Here is a 24,760-nt window from a genome sequence, read left to right as displayed (position 1 = left end):
TCAAGCATCATATTAGTTATCCAATAATTATATAATGCGCTGTAAATGATATTGTTTATCTGTATGTGTATATGGGCCAATGGCCTTACATACAATAAAGATTGATTGATTGAACACCTCTGGGATGTGATGGACCACATCCTCCAGCCAACCGACAAGAACTGATCCATGCTCTCCAAGAAGAAGGGCGACGTATCCTAAGTGACGTCATTAGACGACTGACTTTGTCTTTGCGCCGAATATTTTTTACATGTCTTGTAGCAGCGGGTTGTCATACATGCAATTAATTTGACATGTCATTGAACTTGACCGATTTTAGATGTGTGTGCCCTTTGTCTGATTAAGTTGACATCTTGTTTTGCTACCCCAATGTCTGCTGCATGACTGTCATTTTAAATGTTGATTTTGTTGATCATGTCTGTACATTTTACTTCATGCATCTATCGTTTGTGGTTTATAACTAGGGTGATTTAAAACTATGATTAGTTTCTCTTGGCCGTCAGTTTAGAATTATAGGCGAGTGAATAAGTTGGGCCGAAGCTGAAATTGTGTTGTCGATAAGAAGGGGCTTATCGTAGAATCAAACATGGTAACCAGGTGGAAAATCGATGCCACCAGATCGTTCATGACAACCAAAACAGTTGACAAAACTTCGCTCAAAGACAAGTGGCTTGCCGCCTGCCGTTTTCCCCTTTCACGAACAGTCGTGTTTGCTGCACCCCACACTATCGTTTTGGCGACAGTCCTGTAGATACATTATTATGCAAAATATTTGTTCAAAACCTCCCATAAACAACTCTAAATTGTGATCATTCCATGGGTTATGGCATTGAGAGTTCCAAACACAAAAACGAACCTTGTTCCCAATCAGAGTGGGATGAGCGGACGCGTTAACGTCCCTTAAACCCTTATGTTGTGTATGCATAATATATGGTCTCTCACAATGCAGCCCCCTTTGTGCCACTGGACCATATATGTTCCCGAGAAAATGTCAACTGTGAATTAGGGTGTCACTTAGTGCATAAAATCAACATTAAAACCTTCATCCCTCCAATCATCTCAGGTTCAACATCATGGCACTCATAGTTTACACAGTACTTTATATGCTGAGATTAGTAAAGTGGTTGGTTGCTTCTCTACCATATTTGAACTTCAAGCGAATTACTGCTCTCTTGCCTATTGGATGTTCTATATATGAAACTTTAATGACGATTGTTTTGCTTCCGTAGGTGATTTTTCACTGACGAGCTCACCATTAACAGCAACAGATGGAGACCTCCTCACCTTGACCTGTATGATTCGTGATGAATCTGCAGTAAACATAGGGTGGCTGCAGAGCAACAAATTTAAATTCGTAACTCAACAGTCAATTCATTGTGTTAAGCAGACTCTCGTCTACGGTCAGGACATCATCAGCCGTATCAATGTGAGTTGCAATAGCACGGCCCATAGTATAGCGTTCAGATTTAACTCCACCACAGACCAAGGATCAGCGTGGCAGTGCGGGAAAGCTGTTAACGAATCAGCTATGTACCCGAGAAGCAACATTTATTCAATAGGTGGGTATGACAGTATCACTGTGTACCATACATCTTAAGCAATAAAGTAAATTGTCACCAACATAATCTTTAATAGCTCTCAATTAGTTAAAATATGTAATTATGCAATACGACTCAATTAAGTGATAATGTAAGATCAGGCTAAATGAACTAAGTATCTTGGATAAGTTGTCGTGAAAATATTACCCGAAGCTCCCATGGAACAAACCCAAACATAAAGTAAGTGACTTATTTATTTATAGGCGTTGAACGTTCTCATATGTCATCACAATTGTTATCAACAGGGAGCCGGTACATGGAGACTACATCGGCGGATTTCGAGACAGTAACGCAAAGACCCGGTAATTCAAACTCTCTGAAAAGTGCATGATGTACACACAAAAAAACACGACTGACCAATTCTTCATGGAGAACTGCAATTAATGAACCTTTAGCCTGCTGAATTGTTTTAGCATAAGGTGCTTTAAAGAGGGTGGGTGTTATCAAACAGTCTATGCTTCATTAAACAAGGGCCAATTGCCCATGAAGAAATATTTTGCACATTTATTCCGGATAGACGTTACTATTTAAAAATAGCATGATGTTTTCAATCATACAAAAGCGAACGCAAAATTTATTGGAGGTGTTTGGAGTTTCATGATGGGAACCTTTTTGAATCGTAACATTTATGCAAATTTATTTCAATAATCATATTCCGATCTCTTAATAATAACTGAGTATAAATTCGATTTTATTCATCGGCAAATTCAGTTTTTATCCATTTGTTAAAAAAACAAACAAACTTAATTTTCGAGGTCATCATGTCAATTGCAGAAATAGGAAAAGTCGGATTAATCTAACGTGTCATGTTACAAAATTTGCAGGAAACAATCAATGACTTAAAAATATTCACCAATTCTAATGTCAAGTGTTTTAGTTGAATACAAATCCCGTGTTATGATGCTTGTAGATGTACGAAAATCAAACGTGGCGGGCTTCGTCTGACGTCAGCATAACTTATTGCTATTTTAACATTGAACAAGTTCACATTGCCTTCATATATATGCCTTGGCGAAAGTTGATGATCTTCTCAACAAGGAATGTTTCATTTGTCATTTTCCGTTTAAAATGACAAGAGAAAAAGGAAAATAAAGATCGTGAATTCTGATAGCAATATTTCAGTAAGTACAAAGTTCACCGGAAGTGATGTCACAGACAGGGGTAGTCTGCTGATAATCTTTCGTAACAAAACAATGACTGTAAATTTTGAAATATTTCACCCGTCACAAACAGAAAAAATACAAATCACTACATTATATCGGTAATAACCACAAATATGAAACAAAAATGTGACTTTGACGATATAATTGGCATAATATTAATCCGTTTGACCTTGCATGCTCCGTGACCCGGAAACGGTTGACGATGAATCTACAGTTTCTGGGTATCTTTTATCTAAATTTTTGTTGATATTCAAGGATCGCTATCCGTTGAATATAAATGGATATGATTCATGTTTCCGCTATGTACACGCAGATAATTTTGTTTTCACTATAATAAGTGTGTCCCATGCAATACGGCATGGATATCGTCGATTTGCAATGATCATCCTCTACAACAGATGCGCGACAGTAGGCATGACAAGACATATTTCAAAATAACATTCATTCGTTGCTGAATATGATAGGATATTCGCAAGTACGTATATATATATCGATAAAATACGACGTTCATATTTTCAGTGTCGGTTTCACATTAAGATTTAAGAACAATTTCACGGAGCATTGTAAAAGTTATTCTTTAAATATGAAGACTGCCATTATTACGTGTTGATGATAGATTTGTTAATGTTTAAAGCTTTCCAAATATTTGGTTATGTTTTTTTATATTTAGTTGTTATTTTTTCCACAATGATTATGTTTAAGGACACCACATATTGTTCTGGAACTGATCAAACTTATCATTACTACCTTTAGTTTAGAAATATTATATTCAACAATTATTATCTTTAATATGAACATCAATTATGTGAATAAGTAACTATTTGATGTTATGAATTAATTTTAGTATACCATGAATAATAAATTAATAGATAAGATCCCAACATATGTACGCAGAACTCTTATAGACATTAATCTTGTGCATTAAGTTGTTTGTTTCAAAACAATTCTAATATTTAATTTTAATCTAAATATGATACATTAATTTCTTGCATCGGTACATGTCGTTTTTGTTTTTTTAATCACAAGAACCAGGGTGGCACTTGAGCTGGTAAGATAGCCATATGTTTATAAGGGAAATTTATCTTTCATAAAAGCAATAGGGCACATTGACCATTCCTGCAGTTCGGTTCTGTTGGAGAAAAGTACATGGAAATAGCCCTACGTAGGCGACCCTTTTTTTATTTCTTGGTTTACGGATTTCAAACTCATTTCAAAAGTGAGGCAGGCCAATTTAAAAAAAAGAAAAAAAGCCTCTCACATTTTTTTTACCTGAATTTTGTCCTAAAAAGTTAGGTAGGTATGAAAAAAAATATCCTGGCGTAATAAAAGTAAAATAACTAAATTTTTCAAGAACATTTTATGATATCCCTGGCACTCAGCTTGTGCAAGGATGGCAACATAACAATATTCATGTCATGGGTGGAAATGCATGAAAGACGCTGCTATTTTGGCAGCATGGGCAACGTTTAACTCTTTCAACACCAGCAAACCAGAAGATTACTGCTGTGACATCAAGTTCCCAGAGACTGTTGTGTGATAGATGAAACCAACATTTATCACGGAGTTATCTGCTGAAATTAACATCTTTGCTACTACATGTTTGGCCATACACTATTTGAAAGGTCTAATTAATCCTATTGTTTATAAATATGAAAGTTATGTGTATTTCATTATTTAAATAATTCATGAACAACTAAATAAAGTTCGTTTTAAATAAATAATAATGTAAGCTAAAACATTCATAACGTCCAAATTAAGCGCAAATCTAACGATTTTTTCGGCAAATATAAGAATTGATAAAATCCACTTACCCATTTCTTTTTAATTTTCATTTGTTTACGCTGTTGGAACATTATTTTAAAAAGAATTACAAATAATATCTGTCATCACCCATTTCCCGATGAAAGTGGCTGTCCGCTCACTAACATTAGGAAATACCTCGGTTTTCAAAGCTTCGTATGAATAACACATACGTCCTGCCATGTCAGTATACATTAAAAAAACTTATTTTGTTTCACCGACAAAATCTGCTACAAGGTCCGTGATTGGTCAAATATAAACACGTGACCTAAGGCAGCTAATCAAATTACAACAACGAAAATTTTCAGATTTTGGCGAAAGGTTTGGGTTAAATCATGTTATTCTGAACGTTTTAGCATGAAATCGCGATCTATATTAAAAATATGGAACTTTATGGATGCATAGAGCTAGGTTTCGAGCTGTGACAAAGATTTCTTATGCATATATTTTGGCATTAAGACATCGTGTCCGAGCCGAGAAATCGAGGCGAAGAAAGCCGAGATGTCATTTGACTTACGATATGCGATCGCATGAAAAGTTGGAAATAATAATTAAGATGTCAGTTTGGCAACTTTTATAGATATATTTTTGATGATTTTATTACTTTGTAAATAAAGACGTTTCAGTGTGTGAAACGTCTTTATTTTGCTATTTGACATGTTCGATGAGGACCCGTTGTCGAAGTGTGTCCGAGAATTATATGTTCAATAACATTGCGGGAAATAGTGTCAAGTGAATATATTTTTAATCTATAGATAAAAAAATGATAAAATCAAATGGAATACGTATTTCAGACATTGTGAAATGTGATAGATTTAATAAATGAATGATATGACAAGTAGGTTAATATAATTATAAACTATTTTGACGTGGCTTGGACGGTCTACCGTGCGGTGTGACTTGTGGCTTTGAACGGCCAACAGTGTTGAATTAGTTAAACTGGTCACCACTGCGCTTTGCGTTGACAAGCTTTGATGGTATTAGAGAAGGATCCCAGCAAGAAATATCAGAGTGACTTCCCTTTGCTTTACGCTCGACGAGGGAATGAAATCTTTTTTTTTGTTTGAACTTTTTGTCGAAAAGATCGGCGGTAATAAAAAAAAGGGTAATTTTTGTTTTTATTTTTTTTAAACATTTGGACTTTGAAAGAGCGGCGCATCCGTAAACCAACAAATTAAAAAAATTGTCGCCTTATGTATTTTTTCTGGGTTCTCACCAATGAAATAATTTGTACGATTGCTGGAATTTCCAGGTTTGTTGCAGTATGCTCAGGTGTGTGACAGTGACGCTCATGCATGTCTCTAAAGGAACATGGACCATTGTGAACTGTGGTCAGCATGTTTTCATCTAACATCCGATGTGATGTACAAATATTCAAAGTAAATACAGATTATCACCAGCCTTGATTATTTGATAGGTTTCTGTACATCCAGTCAGTATAGGTCCATACCATGTTCAATATGTCTCCGCCATCTGGGTGGAGTGAAACGAAATGTCCCTGTGTACATGACTACCCTTGTCAGGTGTATTTTATCCTGTCAGCCACACCCCGGCACCTTGTGTGGTTTATTTTACGCATACATGCACTGCCGCAGACTTATTTTTCCCTTGTATGCAATCACAATGTCACACTTTCATCAGTTGGTGTGTATAAACGTGCTCTTGCCATCATGAAATAAGAATTGAAAAAAAAAAATTGTACATGTATTTGCAGTAATAAAATCACATTTGTAAATCATTGAGTACTCTTTGTTACTCTGAGTAAATTTTTTTAAAATCATAAGGATTTCTCTTTAATAGACCAACGTCAAACCATCTGACAAGTCAGAAAGCATTGTAACTTTAAAAGCCCCAATTTCTGAGGTGTCCATATTTTTCAGATTATTTGTTCCACTTTAAGGACAAAGCATAAGCCGTCTCCCTGTTATTACCGTGGTTGCGTAAACATACTGACGAGAATGTTTTTTTCCCTACATTTCATGAAATCCATTTGAAAGTTTATACCAAGACCGGAATGTGATGTTGTACCCGGAACAATTTTGTATTAGTTTCAAATATACACACTACTTAGTATTAAAAAGTTAATTTATTATCTCTTTCCTATCAAAACAATAACTTAACTTACCAATTTAACTGGTCTCTTCGTCAGTGACAAGATCTCACTTTCCTATCAAAACCAAACAATCAATTTGAGTTTGCCAATGTGGAATGACTTCATCAAAGGACCACGTACAGTTAGTCATGGATATTATGAACTTGATGAAATGTTTTATCCTAACGTTCTGTTCATTGTTTGCAATAAACATGAAAATGGTTTTTATATAGATTTAGTTTAGTTCTCTTTGGTACAAAATAAGCAAGTATTTTGAGTAAATTTTTGTTTGGGGCACAAAATCACATGGACCCTACTACATCCACCCAGTCGCCTTGATCCTAGTTTCATCCGTTCTAAAGACTGGAGGGGGTAAACGTTTTCGAAAACAACCTAAATATTTTAAATTGTCCTTCTTGCAATGACAGAACAGTAACAATATTGTGATGTTATTATTATAGCATATCAATATGTTATATCGCTCCTGGCTGCCGTCATTTGGCATAAAATAATTCCAAAATCATCTTGCGTGGAATCCATTACGGTTTCGGTGTTAGACTCACAAATTTGATATTACGCACCCGCGACAATCACGACAAAATATGAAACATATGAGTACAGACTGCTACCAAGTTCAATAAATAGTAAACAGGGGACGATAAATATTAAATTACTTAATTTCTTTTGAATTGATGTCTATTTCGCCTCGATGTGTGATAGATGTTACTTGCTTCCGGTTTCTGAAATGCCCGATGAAATTGCTATTTTTTATACTATGTTTCGTAATCTGCATAATTGTTCTTTTGAATGGTTTCCCTAGTAGGTATATCAGTTCAGAGTTTGAGTATCATCTGATATTTTTCGTTATATTCTCAGCGTGTGTTGACTTTGCTCAAATGAACAAATCGCGAGTTAGGCCACGCCTGAGATATTTTTTTTACAAAGATGTATACATCCGTGTAAATAATTCCAGAAAATTAATTTAGATGTATAAATAGGATTGTGATAGTATAACGTAATCACGTTGCACGTGGTGCTGTTTGTTTACTGCCGTTGCCATGATCGTACAACTTCCAGATAATCGATGAAGTTACGAATCAGTTTGTTTTGGTTTATTATTACTTATACTGAAAGCTGTTAATATTTAGAAATTAAGGAACGTGAGTGATTTCTTCTAACAAAAAATAATTATCAAATGTGAAAAATTATAAAATTTCGGACTGCATGCCGCTCAATGTGATGTGCCAAAAGTCAACAATGGCCGTTTCTGGTAGTTGTGTGCCGAGAAATCTGTCAGATACTTTTTTAATTCGATATGTTTTCTTTTTGAGGTAAATAAACTACTGAAGCTTTTTGACATTTTGCAAGCTCAGCATTTATGCATAAAAACAGTTATTGTGATATTTATCTTGGGGTGTCCATCGACTAAATCATCACGCACACACTGAATTGCAACAAACATTATATAGTTTGTACAAACGGGAAAAGGTAACTGTGCTTTATATGAAGTTTTAATAAAAATAAATTGATTCCGAAATATAATAATGCATCTCCTCCATATTGAGGTTGCGATTCACAATTCGTAATTATTGTAATTTTTATTGTTGGGAAAATGATCTTCATACTTGTGTTTTTGAATGTGAACAACACACATTAATTCTTTAGTTAACAGGTGCTAAAAATACGACTTTTGCTTAACTGTAAATAACGCGTAGGCTATGCAATGGCTTGCTAACTATTAACGTCTACGCGCCGTGCAAACGAGAAAGGCAAAGTTGTCAGACATTTTCATGTTGATCACAACACAATAGCATCTCTCTGATGACGTTATCGACAAAGGGGAAACAATGTTTTACTGTACTAAATTCTGACATCCATGTCAAACCTAATGACAATACTCGATGGTGAGCGCTCGGGGCATTGGATCCCCAGAGATAGGGAGTTCCAGGTTGTTCCGTGTGCAGAGAAACGGAATAGTGAACGTATTGAAGATGCACCAGCAACCCCATGACGAATGAGATCGTCAACGGAGCAGCAGTAGGCACTTTATTGTGCCATGTAACACTGGCATGAACGGATTATTTGTCAGAGCGAATATCGTGTAATTGAGGGTGAAGACGTGATATGTCGTCCATCTAATAATTCACGTCATCCTTGAAATAAAATATTTTGCAAATACTTAACAGCTACTTTGTCACAACAACAGTAATTAATTGAAAACTTGTGTGTTGAAAATACAATTTATTCTGTTACAGCAATTGAAGCTATCTTATGGCTACCTATAGTTGTAGCAGGAGCTGTTATTATCATCATCATTATCACTATCGGTTGCTGCTACCGCCGCTGTAGAAAACAGGTAAGCTATCTCTGAACCTAACACTATAACTGTGTATGGGCCAGCAAATACGTCTGATTCCGACGTGAATACACAACACTTCATATAACACAATGCAGAAGTAAATTCTTCACATTGAGTCTTTTTCTTCTTTATAGCTAAAATGGATAGAATTATCATTAAACCCCCCACATGATATCGAAAATGAGCGGGCCACTATAACTTGATAATGCCCTCATATTTGCTTGACGACGGGCCATTATCACGCCCGTTGTTAGAAGACGTCATAGGGATAGGGGTAGGTGACGTCACGTTCAATAGAGATGTCATCTGGTTTGTTCTATGACGTTTCATTTTTGGAAAAGTGGGTCAGTGACATTCGTGTTGATTGCAGTAAATGTTTCATAACCAATATTGTTGTTTCTTTTTATGTGATAAAACATTCTATCCATTTTATCTGTAATAACTGTAACGCTATTTTTCAGGGTATTATCATTGCAGAAGCCCTCGGTCTTTTCAACTGCGCTCCTTCGTCAGGCAGTTAATAGAAGACCTTGGGTTTCTGCAAATCATAAATGCCCTGATAAATATAGTATTGATGCGAGTGAATGTTAGATGGATTAACCATTGGCAGCCCAAAACCTTAACCAAGATATAATTGTTGATATAATATATCAATGTCGAAAAGGTAACGTAACTTACATGGGATATTTATTTTGCCGTTGACTACAACAGGTGCCAGCATCAGCAGACACTCATACACATGATGACTTGGTTGTACCTGTGTCACAAGGAAAACGGAAGGTAGCAGTCGTATATCCCCCTTCTGAGGACGCTGTGCACCAGGTTGAGGACAATGTTGTAGTCGGCCCTGGAGGATCTGCTTCTGGTAATGATCAACAAGGACCCGGACTGCGTAGTAATCCTGCGTACGTCCCAACTACTGCAGGTGACAGAATAGTCACAACAGGGACATTGGCAGGGACAGGTGTGATGGGTAGGTTCACTCCTTTACATGACACTAGTTTGACATTCCATGGCCAGTTGCATGTAGGGTTCTTATCCTAATACATCTACCTATCAATATATTGATACACGTTGGCTGCGCAATGTTTACACATTCAGAATGGATTTCATAAACTATATATGTTGACATTGACACCACTAACACTATACGTTTAATGCTGAAAGCATTAGTTTGATACACAATTCAATCGTCTAATTAAAATTTCAATTGATCAACCTGGTGGATACCTGGAAGATGTAATTCTAAAACCTAATAAGAAAATGTGTTTTGGGCATCAGCGCCTTACCTCATAGCCTTATTATTGGAAATAATATAAATATATCTTTGTATTTGTTTTCAAATTTGCCGCGCGATCGTACGCATACTCAGTTATCAATAAAATATAATGCTTGACAACTAGCTTTGTATAAAAGGTCTGAGTTCACTGTTTGCCCAGTTGCTTTAGTTGGTATTTTTGGAGGGGGGCCATATAGTGTTTCTCCCGAAAAACTAACATATGGTACATAACAGAACTAGTTAATACATTTACTGGCAAGCATTAAGGGCAATGGGATAGAGTTCAAATTCACAATACACGTGATTAAGGTTTTAAATTGTTACAAACGGATGCATTATCAATCTGGCTCATGATCTTTAGGGCTTTCAAGATCTGTGGCAGTGTTAGGTCCAAGTGTTAATTATACTGCTATGTTCAAAAACACCGATTTCCACATATATATGTTATTTGTTTTTAATACCACAATTGCTCTAAGTTATGGTTTGACTCTATTGTTCAAAATAAAACGATTTGTTTGTTATTTAACGCCGCAAATGGCAATATTCCACCTGTATGATGTCTATAAATAGTCGAGTCTGGAGTAGACAATCCAGTGACTGACATCATGAACATCGATGCACACAATTGGAATACGATTATACACAATCAACCAAGTCACGGAGACGGACCCCAAATTCATTAAGTTACCTCTTACGACAAACTTAGTCACTGAGTATCAGTTCTAACCTAGAATCCCCGCGGGTGAGATATGAACATGCTGATCCATTAACAGTTTGGAAATCTTCATTATTTAATGATATTAGATTTCATAAATAGATTACATTTTGAACCTGCATTATGTAAATTGTGTTTTCAATTGTTGGTCACTTTCAGTTCTAATTTCAAAGAATCAATATATATTCAAAACCACAAGTTCTATTAAAACATTTGGCATTTGTTTCAGGTGGCGATAACCTACATCCTGAAACGAGAGGAGAATATGTTGCTCTTGATAGGAATGCTGTCCAACCCTCAAACATCTATGAACATCTGACAACATATGAAGTAATTGGCAACATGTGAAGTAACAACTTGAAAGGAAACGGCCGTCTTTACATTACACATATAAGGCCCACATGAATAAATTCTCACCTTGTTTGTGCTACGAGAAAATAAGGAAGAGAATTTATGAATGTCAACTTGTGTATACGAGTACTTACTCCTTCATCAGGTAAAGAAAATGCTTACGTACTTACTTTGGAGATTTAACGTGCGCTTTCCGTCTGATGCGTATTTCGCACACGGGCCCGGCCAGGCCATTTGATGTGTTTCCGAAAGGGGCGAAAGTGGTGTGTGCAACCCAAAAGGGGGCTGTAGGGGTTGCTTATATAGAATTTGGGAATTTTGAGATTCGGAATAGATGCCGACGGGGTTGGGGAGTAGAATTAAGGGAGCTGGGTATGGTGGATGTTTGTTTGTTTATGTGGTTTTGATTTGGTAGATTATTGTGTTTTTAGATGCGTTTTATTATTCCGTTTTGATTAAGAATACGCCTAAGGCCTTGAAGTTTTCTAGTTCATTATGTGGGTTTAGTATTGCTTCTAGGGTGAGAGCCTTGTTTAGATTGAGGGTGGTTTGTAATGCGGTTCGATGTGTTAGGTAATGTGTGCAGTGGATGAGTGCGTGTTCTGGGGTTTCTAGTTGTTTGCAGTGTGGGCAGTTACCTGTAGTGTGTTTTTTTATTTTTTTAGGTGGTTATTTAGGTTGGTGTGTCCTGTTTGGAGTTTAGTGATCACTCTGTCGATTGTCTTTGATGAATGGAAAACTTTTGGTTTGGTTAGTGGTTTGCTGAGTACTTTTTTGATTTGGCTATTTGAGTTTAGATATAGGTTATGCCATTTTTTGGTGATTTTTTGCTTGTTTACGCTTTTAATTTCTGATTTTGAGATGGGTAAGGTTAAACTTATTTCTGGGATTTTGAGGGATAGTTTAGCTGCTTTATCGACGTTTTCATTACCGTATATTCCTACGTGGGCGGGTATCCACAAGAAGGTTATTTGTTTGCCTGCCTTAGTTAGGTCGTTGGAGCTTTTAAGTATTTGATTTATTAATTTAGGTCGGTTTTTGGTATTTTTGTTTTGGAGGGCTTGAAGTCCACTTAGGGAGTTAGTAAGTATTAGGATTTTTTTTGTGGTTTTTGGATTCTTGATTATGGAGGGCTGAGGCCATGCCCATTAGTTCGGCCGTGAATATTGATTGGTTGTTTGGGAGTCGGAAGGATTGTGTGGTTTTAGTTGGTTGTGTGGTATGGACTCCGAAACCTGTGTGTTTGGAGGTCGGATCTGAAGATCCGTCCGTGTAAATGTGACACCAATTTGGCCAAATTTCGTGTATGTATGCTAGTGTGGTGGTTTTAGCTATGTTTGGGTCGGTTTGTTTATTTTTTTGGCTAGCTAGTGTTGTGTCTATTTTGGGTATTTTGAGTTTAGGGGTGAAGATATTTGATTGTTTGCAGTTTTGTTTAAGATTTTAAATTTGGTGATCATTTAGGTAGTTTGTTATTCTTTGGGATATTGGGGTAAGTAAGGGGTGTTTACGAGCTAGAGCTTGGTTTTTGGGGGCTGATATTTTGGTTTATTAAGTTTTTGATGAGAGGGTTTGATTGGGACGCGGCCCAGAAATTTAAGCTTAGCTGTTCCCTGCGTAGACTTAGTTGCTAAGGCCTGAAGTGAAGTGTAGGAGGTGCCATGTTGGGTGCGTGTAATTAGCTTGAGAGCCCGATTGTTGTATTGAGTAAATTTGTTTAGATAGAGAGTTGTTTAGGGTGTTGTATATAGCGCAGCCGTAGTCTAGTTTTGATCTAATTAGTGATATGTAGAGAGAGAGGAGGGTATCTTTGGAGGCTCCCCAGTTAGAGCCAGTTAGGCATCTTGTGGTGTTTAGGTCTTTACTGCATTTAGTTGTTAGGTTTTGTATGTGAGCATCCCAGGTGAGATGTTCGTCGAAAATAAGTCCTAAGAATTTGGTTTGTTTTTTAAATTTGATTGTTTGGTTGTTAAGCTGGAGGTTTGGGGAGGCGGGTTTCATGTTTTTATGTTTGAATACTATTCCTGTTGTTTTTTCTGAGTTACAGGAGAAGCCCCATTTGTCAGCCCATTGTTGTATTTTATCAAGAGATTTTTGGAGTAAACTTTGGGCCATTTTAATGCTTTTAGTGCGGATCCAGAGGGCTCCATCATCCGCGAATTTTGATTTGTTTACTTTAGGGGATAGGCCCTCGAATAGATCGTTTATCATTATATTGAAGAGGGTGGGGCTGAGGATACTGCCCTGGGAAGTGCCATTTTCTAGGGGACATTGGTCCGATAGTGTTTGGTCTATACCCATGGTTATTTTACGATTGTCCTGGATGTAGTTTATTATCTGACCTTTGAGTCCTATTTTTTTAAGTTTTTGTATTGCCCATCGTGCCATACCATGTCGAAAGCTTTAGAGAAGTCTAAGAAGATGCCTGTGGTATATTGTTTATTAAGTTTTCCTGTCTTAATATCTTGCTCTAGTCGGGCGAGATTATCTAGGGTTGAGCGGCCAGGAGTGAAACCGCTTTGATCTGGGTTTATGATGTTATTTTGGGTTAGGTAGTATTGTAATCTATTTTTAGCCATTGATTCCATTACTTTTCATAAGTTTGAAGTGATGGGTATTGGTCTATATGAGTTAGCTTGATTAGCTGGTTTATTAGGTTTAGGGAGTGGTATGACTAGGGCCTGTTTCCAGGGAGTAGGAACCTCTCCGTTTAGGTAGATGAGATTGTATAGTTTGAGTAGTGCCTGGAGTAGTTTTAGGGGGAGTTTTTTAATTATTTGGTAAGAAGTTAGGTCTAATCCTGGGGCTGTGCCCTTTTTCCTGTTTTGGATTACGTAGAGGAGCTCCTCCATTGTGTAGGGTTGGTTTATTTCCAGATTGTTATTGTTTGTTTTTTTGTGTTGTTGTTTTCTGTTTTAAGTTTGTCTTGGAATTTTTGGCTGAAGTTGGTGTTACTGCTAACGGCCGAAAAGTGGTTGGCGAGATAATTTGCTTTTTTGGCGGGGTTGGTTGAGTTGTTAATGCGGGGTGTTTTTTTTTATGTCGTGTTAAGCCTCTACTGGCGTGGATTTTGCGCCAGACCGTTTTGGCATCTACGGTTATTTATACCTTCGCAGAATTTTTTCCAGTCTCTACTTTTGGCTATTTGGACTAGTATTTTAACCTGGTGGTTTAGTTCGTGGGCTATGTTTAGATGTTTGTAGTCGAGTTTTGCTTTATTGAAGGCTGATTTACGTTTTCGTCTAGTCTGTTCTATTTCCTCATTCCACCATGGTACCGTCGGTTTGCCTGTCTTAAATGTTTTGAAGGGGATGGAGGTTTTGGCTGCGTTTATTATATAGTCTGTTAGGTTTTTAAAATAGGTTTCTGGATCATGATTTTCTATTTCGTTTAAGTTAGCTTCGTTGCAGATATTTTGGAATTGGTCCCAGTTAGCTTTTTTGTATTGGAATTTTGGTTCTTGGTTTTCTGTTTGGATTGGTACGTTTGTATTTCCTATAGTTATGTTTATGGGGAAGTGGTCACTACCTAGCGGGACGTCGTGCACTTCCCAAAAGAAAATGCTATGAGGTAGAGAATATATATATGTACCTGTAAAGACAACAAAAGTTAAAGGATAACAAGGGGGAAACTTAACAGGTAGGCCAACAGATAATGGGCGCTGAAAGGTGATTAGCAATGGACAAATTGAAGCCAACACTTAACATGTCATTGATTGGTAATAGCAATGGACAATGGGCAAATTTTACTGTTGTTGTCCTTACATGTACATATATATGCTGTCTGCCTCATGGCATTTATTCACCTGAAGGAGTAAGTATATATTCCGAAACGTTGTGTTCCTCACATCCATAATTCATCTTATGTGTATCACTTCTAAATGCCTTACAAAGACTTGATACGAGAAGAAAATAGTCCTTTGTATGGAATACATAACTAAAACTGAAAACAGCAACACTCAATTAAATCTAGCACATCAGTTTTATTGCATTGAATTAACACGATCCAACCTCGTCTCAAACAAGATACCAAATACATCTGCCGTTCATAGTGCATTGATGCATTTGGAACTATTATTTCGTCTTTGTTCAAAGGAATAAATTATTTTACATTAGTACACTCATAAAAAAAGTTACTTCAAGATAAACACTCTTAACTATTATGTCCATGAGACAGGCTTGGAATACATATGATTGTGGACGCCAGTCCTCATACTGATCTCTTGAACGTAATGTCTTTCTTACCGCAGCATTTTCAGGCCGCTGCAGGCCGCTGCAGTACGTTAACAACGTGACAGCTTCGGTGATCGAACTCCTCATTTAATTCCAAAATCTTTGTTATTCCTTGAGTGGAACTACCAAACTCTGAAATAAGGCACTAACAATCAGGTGTTTGGATGACTCCTTCTCTCCTGACCCGTGAAGATTCCGGGGTAGAATAGGTCTTCAGCAACCCATGCTTGCCGTAAAAGGTGACTATGCTTGTCGTAAAAGGCGAATAACGGGATAGGGTGGTCAGGCTCGCTGACTTGGTTAATGCATGTCATCGATCCCAATTGCGTGGATCGATGCTCATTACATTAATCACTGGATTGTCTGGTCCAGACTCGATTATTTACAGACCGCCGTCATATAGCTGGAGTATTGCTGAGTGCGGCGTTAAACAACAACCAACCAACCAACCAACCTTCTCACTGTAAACTGTTCTGACGTTAGATACAATCACCCGTTTAAAGTATATGTATATGCACTAAAACCTTAAAGCATCATAACAACAGCAGTTGTCATTCATACAGTTGCTTGTTAAAACCATACCTCACTTTGTATATAATACATGTATCTACATTGCACGTTATACTGAAATAAACTTATAACAATTATTACCATTACCTCACTATGCCAATCAATGACATAAAGATATATTTAAAGCACTCTTTTGTAATATATTCTCACTTTTGTCACAACCTTTGCTACAAGTTAATAAAGCTCTTGTCTTTTCACCAAAATTTACATGATTTATTTGTCGTTCGATTATATATGACTGCATACTTTTCTGTCATCCTTACATGCAAACATCGAAGTAGTCCCATCACAAATATCCTGATCATCAAGTGTCAGTTTGCCTCAGACATACTACCTTGAAACAGACATTACAATGACTCTGGCTACCTTATTAACAAAGTTATAATCACTTCTGGTTTAATGGCCTTGACTAGCAGACTCACAAATATGTTTAGATATTGTGTTTATAAGGTTTCAGCAAATTTTAATTATTGATAGATATTTTAATAAAAGATATTTTGTTACGTCAACTTTACCTTGACCTATAACGTCATCCAATCAAATGCGGGAACATTACTTTTATAGAACATTAAATATTAAGTCTACATACCATGCCAACAATACCTCAAGTCATTTCGTCAGTGGATGACCTTCAAAGCGACCTTGACATTTGACATTACCATGACATATGACAGATATTAGTTATTGTGCTTAGACTACTGGTATTCTACATGTTGTGGGGTAGCCTGGTAGATAACAATCTCTCATCATGCCGAAGACCCAGGTTCAATTCCCCACGTGTTTACAGTCAGTTAAGACATTTTCCGATGTCCCTGCTGTGATATTTTCTGGTCATTGATGAGTGAGGCGTTAGACCATACTCACTCACTCACTCATTATTTAAACGCCTTTAGGTATTGTTTTTCAGTGAAAGGGAAATAAATACAACACACTACCACATTTCGTGATCAATATTAACCATCATTTATCTTTACTTTATTTCTTTGAGGAATATTGGGCTTGAACAAGTATTTAGTTGTGAAAAGACCATTTCGATAATCTGTCAATCGTATTGGTTGGAACATGTTAATTATATTCACACACTTTCTCTATCGGGTTTAACATCAACTGATACCAACATTAACATCGTTGTGACAAGGAAATCATAGTTAACACTGACGCTCCTTATATATATTTGCATTGACATTAATTCAATGATGTTTATGAATAACAATTACATCGATCACAAAGATTTTCCTTAGAGATAGGGGTTAATTTTGATAACACCTTTTATCTATATGTGCATGGAATGTTCCAGTAATTATTAATTAAATCAAAATAACATAAGTCTATGTAACAATAGGGGAGGTACGATCGCCTTAGCACTACTTCGCTCTGTTGAACTGGGCCCTGGGTGCCGTAGTAAAATCGCCAGTAAATCGTGTAGTAAAAAAGGCCATGGATATCTTCTTAGATATCCTGAACAGAAAGCGTTACAGAAGCGAACGTGTTTTCAGAGACAGCAGTCGGGCACTAGATGTTTTAGATATGTTAATTTGATTTTTCGATATCGATTCCTGAAACATGTCTTCATAGGACTGAGTAATCGAGTTGATGATTACCGTCCGTCTTCCCCTTCTACACAGGTCCAAGTGTTGTGTTCGTTGAGACAGTTGGCTAAAGGGGGTCTTAATAGCGAGATCGGGGACATTCACGGAGTTAGCAAGTCAAGCGTTTCCAGGGTACTTGTCGATACCATGTCCGCAATTCTCGTCACAGTCCGACTGATACATATTCCGACACTGGCCAAGCGCAGAGTGCATGAGAGAGTGCGTATGCTTTTACGCCGCTTTTAGCAATATTCCAACACTATTACGGCGGGGGACGCAAGGAATGAGCTGCACACATTATATATATGTTGGGAATATAACCCGTGTCTTTGGCGTGACGAGCGAACGCGTCAAAAAACTAAGCTACTCCACCGTCCGCCAAGCACTTACAACGTATGGATGAATTCCACCATATATGTAGTTTACAAAAGTGTTCTTCATGGAATTGACTGTACCCTCATCAATATACAGACGCCTAAAGAAGACGAGGTCGTCTATGTATAACGAAAAGTATACCACGCTGTCAATGATCAGGGAGTGTGCGGCGCTAAACTTCAGTAATTAAAAATACTACATCCTCGACCCTTTGCCAGGAATGCTGTATAATGTCTTGCCTAGTCTTTATGAAATATAATTGACAACGTTGCATAATATAATTTAATTACACAGTAAATTCCATAAGCTATGTACTTTTGTAATAAATGTATAACTCTTTATCCTTTACCTTTTGATGATCATGTTAATTGTTTACAAAGAAATACTTTAAAACAAAACTGCTAACAATGTTTTAACATTCATAGTAAGTTTTTGTTTAATATAATAATGAAAAAAAGATATGTCTTGTCTCCATAAACCTTTTTATGAGCAAACAATATCTGGAGATAAGTGTTATATTAAAGTTCTCCAGTTTCACCAATGTTGTTCTCTTGTTGCTCGGGCCAAAACATGATGCCATTACTACAACAACTGTGAGCTGAAGTGAGCTTCTAAAGAACAAATATCCTGCAAGGTGGGTCGGCGATTCAGGGTAAAGTAATGCATTGATTATCTACAAAGTATAGTAGTAATCCTTTGGAGAATGTAAATTCGAACTTAGGTAAATATATACATAAAGGCTACAAACCCATTTAGATACTTATAAGAAATCTCTGCTGAAGGTAGATTCGATTATACATAGTCCGGAATGTCTCATGTCAGTTTTGATAGCTTTAAGAAACGCATATATTGCCATGTGGCTTCATATTCTGAGATACAACTCATTTCTTCGCTGCTTGCGCACCTCCTAAAGGTGTCTGTTATTTGAGCCTGAAAAGTGCATAGTTGTCATCACTACATGTACGCAGCAACACAACCTGGCAGTAAGCAGCTCCCAGTAATGAAAGAAATCAAGTTAGGAGATTTCTCATCGGAGATCTGTCATGTCATTTCTGTACAGGGGAATGTCTTCGTAGCTCACTGTTCCTTTTCAAAGAATGGAGAGTTTTTCGGACATTCACCTCTACATAATTGACATGATAAATCCTCGGTCAGATTTATTATGTCTACGATTTGTGACCATAACAGAATAACCATATCAAGTTAGTTTAAAGGGAAACAACGCTCCAAGTCTCAGTCGTCTGGACGGCGCAGTTGTAACTAGCCCGCATAATCACCCGATGCTAATTAGCGCCAGCGACCCAACAAACTAGGCTTCGGACCACCTCGTTGACAGCGCGGGGGAATCCACTTGAATCCTCGCAATTGATTTGATGCTGCTGACTATAACTTTGCAAAATACGTCTGCGTGTGTAAATGTGTATGCACAAATATGTAGATTAGTATACAGACAACATGTGTACGTATTATATTTAGTATACAGACAATCCGTGTACGTAATATATTTAGTACACAGACAATCCGCGTACGTATTATATTTAGTATACAGACAATCCGTGTACGTATTATATTTAGGACACAGACAAGACGTCTACATATTATATTTAGTACACAGACGAGACGTGTACATATTACATTTAGTATACAGACAAGACATATACGTATTATATTTAGTAGAAAGACAATCCGTGTATGTATTATGTTTAGCATACAGACAATCTGCGTACGTATTACATTTAGTATACAGACAATACGTGTATGTATTATATTTAGTACACAGACAAGACGTGTACGTATTATATTTAGTATACAGACAAGACGTGTACGTATTATATTAATTGTACAGACAATACGTGTACGTATTATATTTAGTACACAGAAAATCCGTGTACATAGTATATTTAATACACAGACAAGACGTGTACGTATTATATTTAGTATACAGACAATACGTGTATGCATTATATTTAGTATACAGACAAGACGTGTACGTATTATGTTTACTATACAGACAATTCGCGTAAGTATTATATTATGTATACAGACAATCCGTGTACATATTATATTTAGTACACATACATGACGTGTACGTATTATATTTAGTGTACAGACAATACGTGTACGTATTATATTTAGTACACATACATGACGTGTACGTTTTATATTTAGTGTACAGACAATACGTGTACATATTATATTTAGTACACAGAAAATCCGTGTACGTATTATATTGAGTACACAGAAAATCCGTGTACGTATTATATTTAGTACACAGACAAGACGTGTACATATTACATTTAGTTTACAGACAAGACATGTACGTATTATATTAAGTACACAGACAATCCGTGTACGTATTATATTTAGTACACAGACAAGACGTGTACGTATTATATTTAGTATACAGACAATTCGCGTAAGTATTATATTATGTATACAGACAATCCGTGTACGTATTATATTTAGTACACATACATGACGTGTACATATTATATTTAGTGTACAGACAATACGTGTACATATTATATTTAGTACACAGAAAAACCTGTGTACGTATTATATTGAGTACACAGAAAATCCGTGTACGTATTATATTTAGTACACAGACAAGACGTGTACATATTACATTTAGTTTACAGACAAGACATGTACGTATTATATTTAGTACACAGACAATCCGTGTAGGTATTATATTTAGTACACAGACAATCTGTGTACGTATTATATTTAATGCACAGACAATCCGTGTACGTATTATATTTAGCATACAGACAAGACATGTACGTATTATATTTAGTACACAGACAATCCGTGTAGGTATTATATTTAGTACACAGACAATCTGTGTACGTATTATATTTAATACACAGACAAGACGTGTACGTATTATATTTAGTATACAGACAAGACGTGTACGTATTATATTAAGTGTACAGACAATACGTGTACGTATTATATTTAGTACACAGAAAATCCGTGTACATAGTATATTTAATACACAGACAAGACGTGTACGTATTATATTTAGTATACAGACAATACGTGTATGCATTATATTTAGTATACAGACAAGACGTGTACGTATTATGTTTACTATACAGACAATTCGCGTAAGTATTATATTATGTATACAGACAATCCGTGTACATATTATATTTAGTACACATACATGACGTGTACGTATTATATTTAGTGTACAGACAATACGTGTACATATTATATTTAGTACACAGAAAATCCGTGTACGTATTATATTTAGTGTACAGACAAGACGTGTACATATTACATTTAGTTTACAGACAAGACATGTACGTATTATATTTAGTACACAGACAATCCGTGTAGGTATTATATTTAGTACACAGACAATCTGTGTACGTATTATATTTAATACACAGACAAGACGTGTACGTATTATATTTAGTATACAAACAATCCGTGTACGTATTATATTTAGTACACAGACAATCCGAGTACGTATTATATTTAGTATACAAACAATCCGTGTACGTATTATATTTAGTACACAGACAATCCGTGTACGTATTATATTTAGTATACAGACAATCCGTGTACGTATTATAATTAGTACACAGACAATCCGTGTACGTATTATATTTAATACACGGACAAGACGTGTACGTATTATATTTAGTATAGAGACGATACATGTACGCATTATATTTAGTATACAGACTATCCGTGTGCGTATTATATTAACTATACAGACAATCCATATACGTATTATATTTAGTACACAGACAAGACGTGTACGTATTATATTTAGTACACAGACAATCCGTGTACGTATTATATTTAGTATAGAGACGATACATGTACGCATTATATTTAGTATACAGACAATCCGTGTACGTATTATATTAACTATACAGACAATCCATATACGTATTATATTTAGTACACAGACAAGACGTGTACGTATTATATTTAGTACACAGACAAGACGTGTACGTATTATATTTAGTACACAGACAATCCGTGTACGTATTATATTTAGAACACAGACAAGACGTGTACGTATTATATTTAATACACAGACAAGACGTGTACGTATTATATTTAGTATAGAGACGATACATGTACGCATTATATTTAGTATATAGACAATCCGTGTACGTATTATATTAACTATACAGACAATCCATATACGTATTAAATTTAGTACACAGACAAGACGTGTACGTATTATATTTAGTACACAGACAAGACGTGTACGTATTATATTTAATACACAGACAATCCGTGTACGTATTATATTTAATACACAGACAAGACGTGTACGTATTATATTTAATACACAGACAATCCGTGTACGTATTATATTTAATACACAGACAAGACGTGTACGTATTATATTTAGCATACAGACAATCCGTGTACGCATTATATTTAGTATACAGACAAGACATGTACGTATTATGTTTAGTATACAGACAATTCGCGTACGTATTATATAAAGTATACAGACAATCCGTGTACGTATTATAATTAGTACACAGACAATCCATGTACGTATTATATTTAATACACAGACATGACGTGTACGTATTATATTTAATACACAGACAATCCGTGTACGTATTATATTTAATACACAGACAATCCGTGTACGTATTATATTTAATACACAGACAAGACGTGTACGTATTATATTTAGCATACGGACAATACGTGTACGCATTATATTTAGTGTACAGACAATCCGTGTACGTATTATATTTAGTGTACAGACAATCCGTGTACGTATTATAATTAGTACACAGACAATCCGTGTACGTATGATATTTAGTGTACAGACAATACGTGTACGTATTATATTTAATACACAGACAATCCGTGTACATATTATATTTAGTACACAGAAAATCCGTGTACGTATTATATTGAGTACACAGAAAATCCGTGTACGTATTATATTTAGTACACAGACAAGACGTGTACATATTACATTTAGTTTACAAAAAAGACATGTACGTATTATATTTAGTACACAGACAATCCGTGTAGGTATTATATTTAGTACACAGACAATCTGTGTACGTATTATATTTAATACACAGACAATCCGTGTACGTATTATATTTAGCATACAGACAAGACATGTACGTATTATATTTAGTACACAGACAATCCGTGTAGGTATTATATTTAGTACACAGACAATCTGTGTACGTATTATATTTAATACACAGACAAGACGTGTACGTATTATATTTAGTATACAGACAATCCGTGTACGTATTATATTTAGTACACAGACAATCCGAGTACGTATTATATTTAGTATACAAACAATCCGTGTACGTATTATATTTAGTACACAGACAATCCGTGTACGTATTATATTTAGTATACAGACAATCCGTGTACGTATTATAATTAGTACACAGACAATCCGTGTACGTATTATATTTAATACACAGACAAGACGTGTACGTATTATATTTAGTATAGAGACGATACATGTACGCATTATATTTAGTATACAGACTATCCGTGTACGTATTATATTAACTATACAGACAATCCATATACGTTTTATATTTAGTACACAGACAAGACGTGTACGTATTATATTTAGTACACAGACAACCCGTGTACGTATTATATTTAGTATAGAGACGATACATGTACGCATTATATTTAGTATACAGACAATCCGTGTACGTATTATATTAACTATACAGACAATCCATATACGTATTATATTTAGTACACAGACAAGACGTGTACGTATTATATTTAGTACACAGACAAGACGTGTACGTATTATATTTAGTACACAGACAATCCGTGTACGTATTATATTTAATACACAGACAAGACGTGTACGTATTATATTTAATACACAGACAATCCGTGTACATATTATATTTAGTATAGAGACGATACATGTACGCATTATATTTAGTATACAGACAATCCGTGTACGTATTATATTAACTATACAGACAATCCATATACGTATTATATTTAGTACACAGACAAGACGTGTACGTATTATATTTAGTACACAGACAAGACGTGTACGTATTATATTTAATACACAGACAATCCGTGTACGTATTATATTTAATACACAGACAATCCGTGTACGTATTATATTTAATACACAGACAATCCGTGTACGTATTATATTTAATACACAGACAAGACGTGTACGTATTATATTTAGCATACAGACAATCCGTGTACGTATTATAATTAGTACACAGACAATCCGTGTACGTATTATATTTAATACACAGACAATCCGTGTACGTATTATATTTAATACACAGACAATCCGTGTACGTATTATATTTAATACACAGACAAGACGTGTACGTATTATATTTAGCATACGGACAATACGTGTACGCATTATATTTAGTATACAGACAAGACGTGTACGTATTATGTTTAGTATACAGACAATTCGCGTACGTATTATATTTAGTATACAGACAATCCGTGTACGTATTATAATTAGTGTACAGACAATCCGTGTACGTATTATATTTAGTGTACAGACAATCCGTGTACGTATTATAATTAGTACACAGACAATCCGTGTACGTATGATATTTAGTGTACAGACAATACGTGTACGTATTATATTTAGTACACAGAAAAT

At 35.7% G+C, this 24,760-nt stretch overlaps 1 long non-coding RNA gene across 1 annotated transcript; it reads left to right on the top strand.

Annotated features, from left to right (window-relative positions):
* The first annotated feature begins 8,204 nt into the window (after window positions 1-8,204).
* Window positions 8,205-11,529, top strand: LOC125375957. The gene is made up of 3 exons (XR_007218860.1): window positions 8,205-9,009; window positions 9,724-9,985; window positions 11,236-11,529. It is a non-coding gene; the product is annotated as an uncharacterized LOC125375957 (long non-coding RNA).
* The last annotated feature ends 13,231 nt before the right edge of the window (window positions 11,530-24,760 follow it).

The sequence above is a fragment of the Haliotis rufescens genome, unplaced genomic scaffold, assembly GCF_023055435.1.
Source record: "Haliotis rufescens isolate VD_foot unplaced genomic scaffold, xgHalRufe1.0.p SCAF_63, whole genome shotgun sequence".
NCBI classification, from domain to species: Eukaryota; Metazoa; Mollusca; class Gastropoda; order Lepetellida; family Haliotidae; genus Haliotis; species Haliotis rufescens.
This window is presented reverse-complemented; position numbering and strand designations above follow the sequence as displayed.